Raw genomic sequence first — 8,977 nt, forward strand, 5'->3', positions numbered from 1 at the left:
TGAAAATCGGGAAGGGGGAGAGATGAGACTATTGATGAGCCATCAGCGACTAGAAAATCCGGTTTACTTCACAAAGTCAAGTTACCTGAATTGTTGGGGAGCCGATGACAAAGAAATGATCCTTGTTGATATGCAGGATTGACACAGTAGCCACACAAACCACATTCGATATCTCTGTAAACCAGCTGCTCGCTTGCTTCTTGGGACACGGCAATTGCTGCTACCGTCATTTCATGAACAGCTTCCTCCTTCTTTGGCCTCCATTAATGGATGAGTTAATCAGCTAGAAGCTTTCTGTTCCCGGAGCTTTCCAAACAGACTGGAAGAGGGTGATTCTATCGTACACATCCCCATCACATTGCTTGCAGCCCTCAGGTTTCAGATGTGTCAGTAAATATTCCTTTTAAGAAACACACGAACCCCTAAATGTTGCCTCCCTCATCCCTTTACTCTCCCCACCCCATCTCCATCCTTCAGGCACATTCTAAACTTACAGAAATGTGGCCAGGAGAGAGTTAGACTATTTAGTGTGATGCAATACAGCCTGTTCAACTTTTGCATAGCAATTCAGCAAACACAGTTTTAAGCATTCAATTCTACTTCTATAGCTTCTTAAAATTCCCTGCAATATAATTATACTGATGGGAATGCAGAAAGATAATTGCTTTTAGAGGAAAGTTTCTCCTTTGTTCCATGTTCATCTGGCTTCCAGAAATGGAACAAGAGCCCTTGAACAGCAGAAATACGCATCCATGTGTCTCTAGTTATCATTTATTTACAAAGATAGACCTTGACAAATGTAATTTGTTCAATAAAATTAAAAGGATGCACGATAATTCACTTAGACAAAGAGACTTGAAAGGGGACGTCATCAGCAGCAGCGCCGTCCATCATCCCAAATGATCAGCTGACTTTGAAGAAGTGGCAGGTGTTCCCCTTTTGGAATGCAGCACTGAAATAGTATTTAGGAGAGGAAGAAAAAGAAAGAGAGCTAGGAATTGGAGCAATTCTTTATTCAGGCAATAATTATACAAATTAGATCTATGAAAGCCAGCGAATGACTGTGCCTTGAACCCTGTCTGTGTGCATAGAACAATGGGGAAATTAATAATTAAATCTATTACATATGCTCATAATTCAATACAAAAGATACCTCAGTAGTTCAAACACTCCTGTATTTTCATTTGAATAAGGCTTTCATACATTCTCCTCATTATATATGTATTATATTTTAAATTTAACAGCTTATTTTGTTGCCTTTATGTTTGAATTAATAAGGGCACACTTTAATGCACTAATGGGGAATTGCATTAGCTGGCTTTGCAGGCACAACTTTGAAAAATCTCCAGTTCTCCAAGGGTGAAATCAATTTGTCTATAACATGTTGTCTCACAGACACATCTGGAATCTTGGAATAATAGCTCCCCTCTATAAGCTTCTGATTTGGGCCTCTGTATTTGGATCCCTAAAGTAAGAAACCTTAGCTAAATTGGACAAACCCATCAATATCATCTTCTGGATTTTGCAATCTCTTAGCCAGCTAACATGGTTTCCAGACTGGTCCATGCTAGTTTTCCAGAGAGCAAAAATAATTTTCCTATGAAAGAGTCAAGGTTTATTTTGAATATAATCACTCATTTTCTCTTTCTTGCTCCCTCTCTCCCTCTGGCTCTCTTCAGATCCCTATTTTTAACTCTTCATACTGCCTCTGAGCCATGGAGAGTGGAGAAGCTAAAGAAAGTAAAGAAAAAAAAAAAAAGAGAGAGAGAAAGGAAAATTTCTCTTATAGTGGCTAATGGTAGAAGACCCCCTACAATTACTGGGGTGCCAATTAATAGCACCAGGGTTACTGGAATTCTGGGAGGTAGGGTGGCAGTTATTCTACTGGAGCACTGAAATCCCAGGGAGCAAAAGGAAACATCAAAATGGGGGTCCCAGAGTGGGCCACGGTGGCTCAACAGGCAGAGTTCTTGCCTGCCATGTCGGAGAGCTGGGTTCGACTCCCGGTGCCTGTCCACGCAGAAAAAAAAAAGGGGGGTCTCAGTCATGTAGAAATTGGGGTGACTCCATCGGAGCACTGAATACTACGGATATGGCCAATGGAAAATGCCCACCACTCTGCAACCCAGGAAAAAAAAAGACAAAGAAGTCAGTAGCTGTGAGAGAGAAAGAGGGGAAACTCAACCAAAATTTGCTCACATCTTGGTGCAAAGTGGCTGCCAAAATAGGCGCCGCCGCCCAGGCTCGTGGAGCCTGCCACGGCAGTATGACAAGGAGTTGTGTGCCTTCGGAGGAGCGCCAAATCCAATGATGCTAATTGCATTGCAGATTTCTAGCATCATTAGCAATTCTTAAAATTGCATTTGCCCTGCTTAAGTTCTCTATTTTCAGCCTGGTATAGGGAGGGGGCAGGTCTCTGAAGGGGATTTGGGTTTCAGATAAATTCAATTGGACATGTTGGCTTCAGGTGTGCAGGTGGAGGCTGGCCGTCAGGGATTCACAGACCAGGAAAAATGCTTGTTTGTCTTATTTTAAATGCTGATTGCCGGGAGAATAAACAAAACCCGCAGCTAAATGGGCCTTAAAGGAACACTGGGAATTTTGGAAAGAAAGAAAGCCTTACAGAAAAACGGCTGGAAGTAGCCCTGTGGGTCCTATGGTGACAAGCACTATCCAACCACCCCGAGCGATGGAGTAACTTGCATTGGAAATAGTTAGTGCAGAAATAACCACTCCTCCCCTCTCCTTTTGTTTGTTTGTATTTAAAACAAATGAATAAAAGCCAGATGAATTGGTGTTTCTGCTTTGTTTGTTTCCTTAAAGAGAATATATTTGCTCATTAGCTAGACAGCCGGCTCCAGAAACGAAGTCCAAAGTCTATGTCTCTTGTGAGCTTTGGCAGGAGCACTGTCCCCCAACATTCCCCAGCTCAAGCATCTCAGTACCGTTGGGAAGGGAAAGAGACATTGCAAGAAGAGAGCAGAGGTTGGAGCCAGGCTCTCCCAAGGCTGCTGTTTGCTGCTAATAGGGCAGGACCCTGTACATTTAAGTCTTCCATTGTCATGTCATAGAGAGGTCACCAAAAGCATCCTCTCACGGGGTGCCTTCTACTCTGACTCTTGCAGCAGAAAAGGGGGCCAGCTCCTGGGTACTTTTCCCAATAAATTTATCCCATGTTATTAAATCACTAAGCACATGCATATATATGTATATATATACACACACATACACGCATATACTTACAAATGTATATATTATGCATTCAGCTCTATATATAAACACACACATAAAGGAAGTGTATCACTTTTAACTGCGTCGTCTTTTAAAAATAATTAAGCCAGTTTTAGCGAAATATTGTTTAAGGCTGCTGGCAAGCTAAGGAGCCATCTTTAGCAGAACATTAATAAACTGAGTCATGCTCACTAGGAGATGGCCAGGCCAGCTGTATCTGTTGCATTCGTAGAATTAAACAAGCTCAGCTTTCTGATGAGGATCACAGGGTCACAGGCACAGCCACAAGAGTAGTGAGTCCAGGTTCCTTTCCGTTCATTGCCACACACAGTCCTTGGAGCTGCACTGCAGTTCATGGACCTGAGCTAGAAGAAGGTTTGCCCTCATGGCAGAAAGCACCACAGCAGGGATCTAAGTCCATTTGCTCTGCCCCTGGAATATCAAGGTCACCAAACACCAGGGCTGGTCAGATGTCCAGACCTCCTTCACCTGTCCGTAGGCCATGTCCAACCAGGATTGGGAACTGGGCTGGAGAGTGATCAGAGCTTCCCTTCTCTGTGTCCCAGTTTCTTCAGCCACAAAGTGAAAGATGATAATCGCCTTCTCAATTCCATAGTACCAACAAGATAAAAAAAGGGTAGAGAATTAAGCTTTTAAAATAAGGGTGATCAGGTAACAGCATGTGGACAATCTCTGCAGAATAAAACCAGGAATTTGGATAGGACTTTTCTTTACATTTTTGGCAGCAGGAGGCATTAGAGGCAAAGGAATATTCTGTTTGGTTTTTAATCAAAGGAATGTCTTTTATTGAGAAATCTTCACAAACCATACTGACTTTCACTAAAAGCAGAATCAGAATTGCTGCCATGTGCAGTCCCATGGAAAGGAGGTGACCTGTATAAAATCTCCAGTGTACAGGAGAGATACTGACATGCACCAGGTCACACATTTATCCCCTGTGATCTGGCCATGTCATGAATCCCTCCTCAAGAGTCATGGGAGAAGAGGATTTTGGGCAGTGAATAAAAAAGTGTTTGTAAAGTCTCCTTGGGGGACTGGGGAGAAAGGAGGAAATATTCAACTTCCTCAACTGGGGATATTCCTGAAATTCTTGCAAGCAGTGGAGTTAACCAAATCAATAGGCTGAGCCCTCAATCTTGGGGTTCACCCCTCTGAATCTAATTCCTGCAAAGGAGAAGCTAAGACGACTTGTAATGATGCCTAAGAGTCACCCCCAGAAAACCTCTTTTGGTGCTCAGATGTGGCCTCTCTCTCTAAGCCAACTCAGCAGTTGAACTCACTGCCCTACACCTCTGTGTGGAACATGATTCCCAGGGGTGCAAATTCCCCTGGCAATACAAGACAGAACTCCTGGGAAGAGCCAGGACCTGGGATCATAAGATTGAGAAGGCCTTCTTGACCAAAAGGGGAAAGAGAGAAATGAGACAAAGTCTCAGTGGCTGAGAGATTTCAAACAGAGTTGAGACATTATCCTTCTTACACATTATATAGATATCCCTTTTTAGTTTATGGTGTATTGGAATGGTTGGAGCGAAGTACCCAAAATTGTTGTGTTCCAGTAGCCTTGATTCTTGAAGACAATTGTATAACGATATAGCTTTTACAGTGTGACTGTGTGATTGTGAAAACCTTGTGTGTGATGTTCCTTTTATCCAGTGTATGGACAGATAAGTGAAAAAATAAGGATAAAAAATCAATAAATAATGGGGAGGGGAGGGATAAAGGGTAAAAAAATCGGGTAGACTGAAATACTGGTGGTCAACAAGACGGAAGGGTAAGGGGTATGGGATGTATGAGTTTTTTCTTTTTTCTTTTTCTGTTGTGACACAAATGTTCTAAAAGTGATCACTGTGCTGAAGACACAGTGATGATACTGTGATGATGCTGTGAGCCACTGATTGTGCACCATGCATGGATTACATGTATGTGAAGATTTATCAATATTACATATATGTGAAGATTTATCAATAAAAACAAACAAAGAGTCATGGGAGAGGAAAGCAAGCCAGCTACCCTCTCTTCCTTTCTACCTTGAAGAGAAGAGAAAATAAATGGTAACCCATAAATGAAGGAAAACACTAATAACTTAGGGAACATGTCTCCTAATACTAGAAAAGGTAGTTTCTGAAAGATCAGTCTGGTGGAAAAACGAGCGGGATCATGATACCAGCTCCCATTTATCCAGCCCTTGTCATTTGCCAGGAGGGCATGCTATATGCATAGAAATTCATCAGCCTCACCACAACCCTATAAGGTAGGTAGTAGGGTTCCCATTTTAGAAAAAAGGAAACTGAGGCTCAGTGAGCTCCCACAGCCCAGAGCTCATAAACCAGATTCACAAGGCCTGCACATATGGGACCCCTGTGGTTCCTCTAATCCTTCCTGGTCCCCCCTCTTCCTTCTCCCTGGGTCAACTATTCCTGATCTCTCTAGCTTCTCTTTGGTCTCATAGCTAAGGCTAAGGTAGTTGAAATTTCTTTCCACTTCTCAGCCTCTACTCCAATCCCCATCCAATTCCCTGCCTCCACTTCCAGCCGATAGCTCCATGTGCGAAGTTTTAGACACAGAATTTGTATTAGTAAAAAGGCTACTTTTGGAGAAGAAAGAAATGCTATCCTTGCCCTCAAATCACTTTCAGATCTGTTAGGTCAGGGAAACGGGGAAGGGAATGGCAACCGGAGACATGCAGACTGTGTCGCCCCTCCCAACGTGGCTTCTGGAACTGCTCCTTCCGGACACCTGACTTCCGGAACTGATGACCCGCCCCTTCCCGACGTCACCTGACCCCCTTGCTCAAAAACTGCCCAGGTCATCACCCAGGCGCTGTCTCACCTCCCTCCATCTTGGATTCGGTGAGCTCAGTCCTGGAGCGCAGAAATACCCCCCACCCCCCTTTAAAGTTCCTTGTCTATGTTCCTTCTTTCTCACCCTTTTGCCTCCTAAACCTTTCAAGATCCTTCGGCCCTGGTAAACAAGAAAAGACTATGCGCTTCCAGCGTTCAGGCGCGAGGAAAGGGATCCAACCACTCCATTCTGGGTTCTCCACCTTCAAAAAATTGAAGGAAGTCTCACGCGGGTAGCGACCACGGGTCGGGCCTAAAACCAGCGCCCGGCCTGGCCGCAAGGGCCCGTGCTGAGGCCTTCGGAGAAAGGAGCCGCAAATTGGTGGCGCCTAACGGGGAGCAGAGAACGGAGAGCCGAGGGGGGCCAAGAACAAGAAGCTCTTTGTCAGGAGCGGCAGAGGAAATGGGTCAAGGTGTAATGCAGCCTGGAGGTGAGAGGACAACAGTTGACTTTGAAGCTAGGAAATTTCTGTTGTGATTCGAGAAAAAACTGGGAACCGTTGCGGGGTTGCCAGAATGGGAAACGACGTGAAGACGAAAGTGGAGCCCCACGAGCGGTGCGCCCAAGGCCGACCCCGCACTGCTCCGCGTCCAGCGCCCTGCACCCGGTTCCCCCCGCCGCCTCCAGGGGGCGCTCAGGGCGGCGGGGCTGGAGGAGAGGCCGCGTCCAGCACGCACCCGGCTGAACACCCGGCTGAACACCATGACCCGCGCGCCAGGCGCTTACACTCCCTCCGGCTCGACAGTCCCCACGGCAACCTCGTAAGGCCAAGTCTGAGGCGCCTATCATCAAGCATACTTTGTATCGTGGCTGCGGCCTTTTAAAAATAGGGAGGAATAAAAGAGGGGCGGGGTACATTTAGCACCCAAAACCCTCGTAATGATGCCACTGAAAACAAATGAATCATCAACAGCGCAGGCGGGCGGGAAGCGAGGGGGCAGCAACTGGGAAGCAAAAAAAAAAAAACCCCTTGGTATTTAAAAGGCTGATTTGGAAACTCCTAACACCATATGAAGCACGATTTCCGCCGCCTTGCGGGATAACATTAGGCTCTCCCCGCGGAAGAGCCGCGCTTTGGGTGGGCGGTCGGGGTGGCGAGGGGCGGCCGGCTTTCCGGAACCCTGACCTTGCGTGGAAAACCTGAGCATTCCGCGGCGAATCCTCCCGGGCTCTGAAGGCGCCGCGGGCCGCGAGGATGTTCCTATGGCGCCACCTAGTGTCGGAGCCGCAGACAAACGCCCGGGAGAAAGTAGCCAGAACTGAGGCCGGGATCAGTCCTGAGACCCGCCCCCTCCCCAGCGCACGCACCCGGGACCCCGGGATGGGATAGGCATGTCAGCCCTGGGGGCTGCTGGCTGTGGATCGCTCACATCTTTCGGGCCGGCAAAAAACAGAATAAATGACATTCCCTTTCAATGAGAAGTCCATGAGGTGATGTCTGGTTTTTTTAAAAATATAATGGCAAGTCGATTATTAATTCATCCAGAAAAAATATAGATGCTGTCATATAAACATGTGTCCCCGAGCATAAGTGAGCCTCAGACCATCTGGAGGTGGTGTGTCTGTGAAAGTCTGAACTCCAGGGCTTTTCTGTCTCTGATTGGAACAGAAAAGAATATTTCCATTAGTGATAAATTGAGGACCTCCAGAGAAGAATATTCTGCAGTGTAAAGGAAAAAAATTAAAGATCTGGGAGCCTGGGTAGGGTTCTGTCCGCAATTATTTGTGTGGCCTTGGTGAGGGGGAAACACCTTTTGCCTCTCAAGACAATGATGAGAGGTCGGGACTACACTGTCCCCACAGTAGGTGAGGAAACAGGGACTCTAGGAGGTTACCCGAGGTCAGACAGCAGGTCAATTGCAAAGCCAGGGCTCCAAGTTCAAGCACAAGACCATGCTCTTTTCACAAGGCTTTTACCCTGTCCGTACTTTGGCTTCCTCATCTCCAATAGGACGGGGCTGCATTAAGTAAAGTCACTTGGTCCCTCCCAGTTACAGCGCAGTTTCACTGGTCCTTTGAAACCCAGTTTTAGAGTTCACAGACCTCATGGTGATAATAAAAGGACTTTTCAAAAGGATTTATCCACCTATCATTGGATTTTACTTTTGGCTATGTACCAAAACAAATGTGTTGGAACATCAAACCGCCATTAAACTTCAGGACAGTGGAAAAGGAGAAAATCTCCACAGGGTGTGGACTGATAACTTATAGATTCTGTGGCAAACACCAGACCTGCAGGGCACTGCTTATCTCTTGCAGCCACTGGCCTCTCAGGGGATAATTGCCTTCTGATAATTGTTTAGACTTGATAAATACACGAAATCGGGCGGCCAACAGTTTATCTGGCTGCCAGTTCAGATCTGGACAGAACTAGATTAAGGAGTCAGGCACATTTGCAATAACCTCAACGATAAAACCTTCCTATCTGAGGCAGTTTATCTCCTCCTCGTGGGTCATGTTGTCCAGTAACTGCCAATTCCAGAAGAAGGAAGGAGAACAGACCAGGGGCCTGGGAACCTGGCCTGCTTGCCTTGAACCCTCTCTTCCTTCCATCCCCTCCAGGTCACTGCTTGCGGGTAGAGGGGGGTGGTACTCTGCCTTTGCCTGGAAAGCTTGGAGGAAGATGTTGCCAGACCTTCTTAGTGGGGAAACTGGGCAACTAGACCCCAAAGCCAAGGTCACCTAGCTCCAAGGTTCAGTTTTTCTCCCGGGCTCTTCCTCTACCTTAGAGGAGCAAGCTACAGAAACTTCAAACCTCACCAGCAAAGATAAGACCCTGAACCGCAGCTCAGAAGATCTTGGTCCCTTCTGGACCACAAACTCTCCATGTGACCAAAGGCAAACTAAAACTTCTCTAGACCTGTTTTCTCAACTCTGGCAT

The 8,977-nt window shown here is 46.2% G+C and overlaps 1 long non-coding RNA gene across 1 annotated transcript; it reads right to left on the bottom strand.

Moving 5' to 3' along the window:
* Positions 1 to 868: 868 nt before the first annotated feature.
* On the bottom strand, positions 869 to 5,961 carry LOC143649478 (uncharacterized). Its single transcript, XR_013159031.1, has 3 exons — positions 5,885 to 5,961; positions 3,424 to 3,831; positions 869 to 952 (listed from the first exon to the last, which is right to left on the bottom strand). It is a non-coding gene; the product is annotated as an uncharacterized LOC143649478 (long non-coding RNA).
* Between the last annotated feature and the right edge of the window lie 3,016 nt (positions 5,962 to 8,977).

Source organism: Tamandua tetradactyla, chromosome 11, assembly GCF_023851605.1.
Source record: "Tamandua tetradactyla isolate mTamTet1 chromosome 11, mTamTet1.pri, whole genome shotgun sequence".
NCBI lineage: Eukaryota > Metazoa > Chordata > Mammalia > Pilosa > Myrmecophagidae > Tamandua > Tamandua tetradactyla.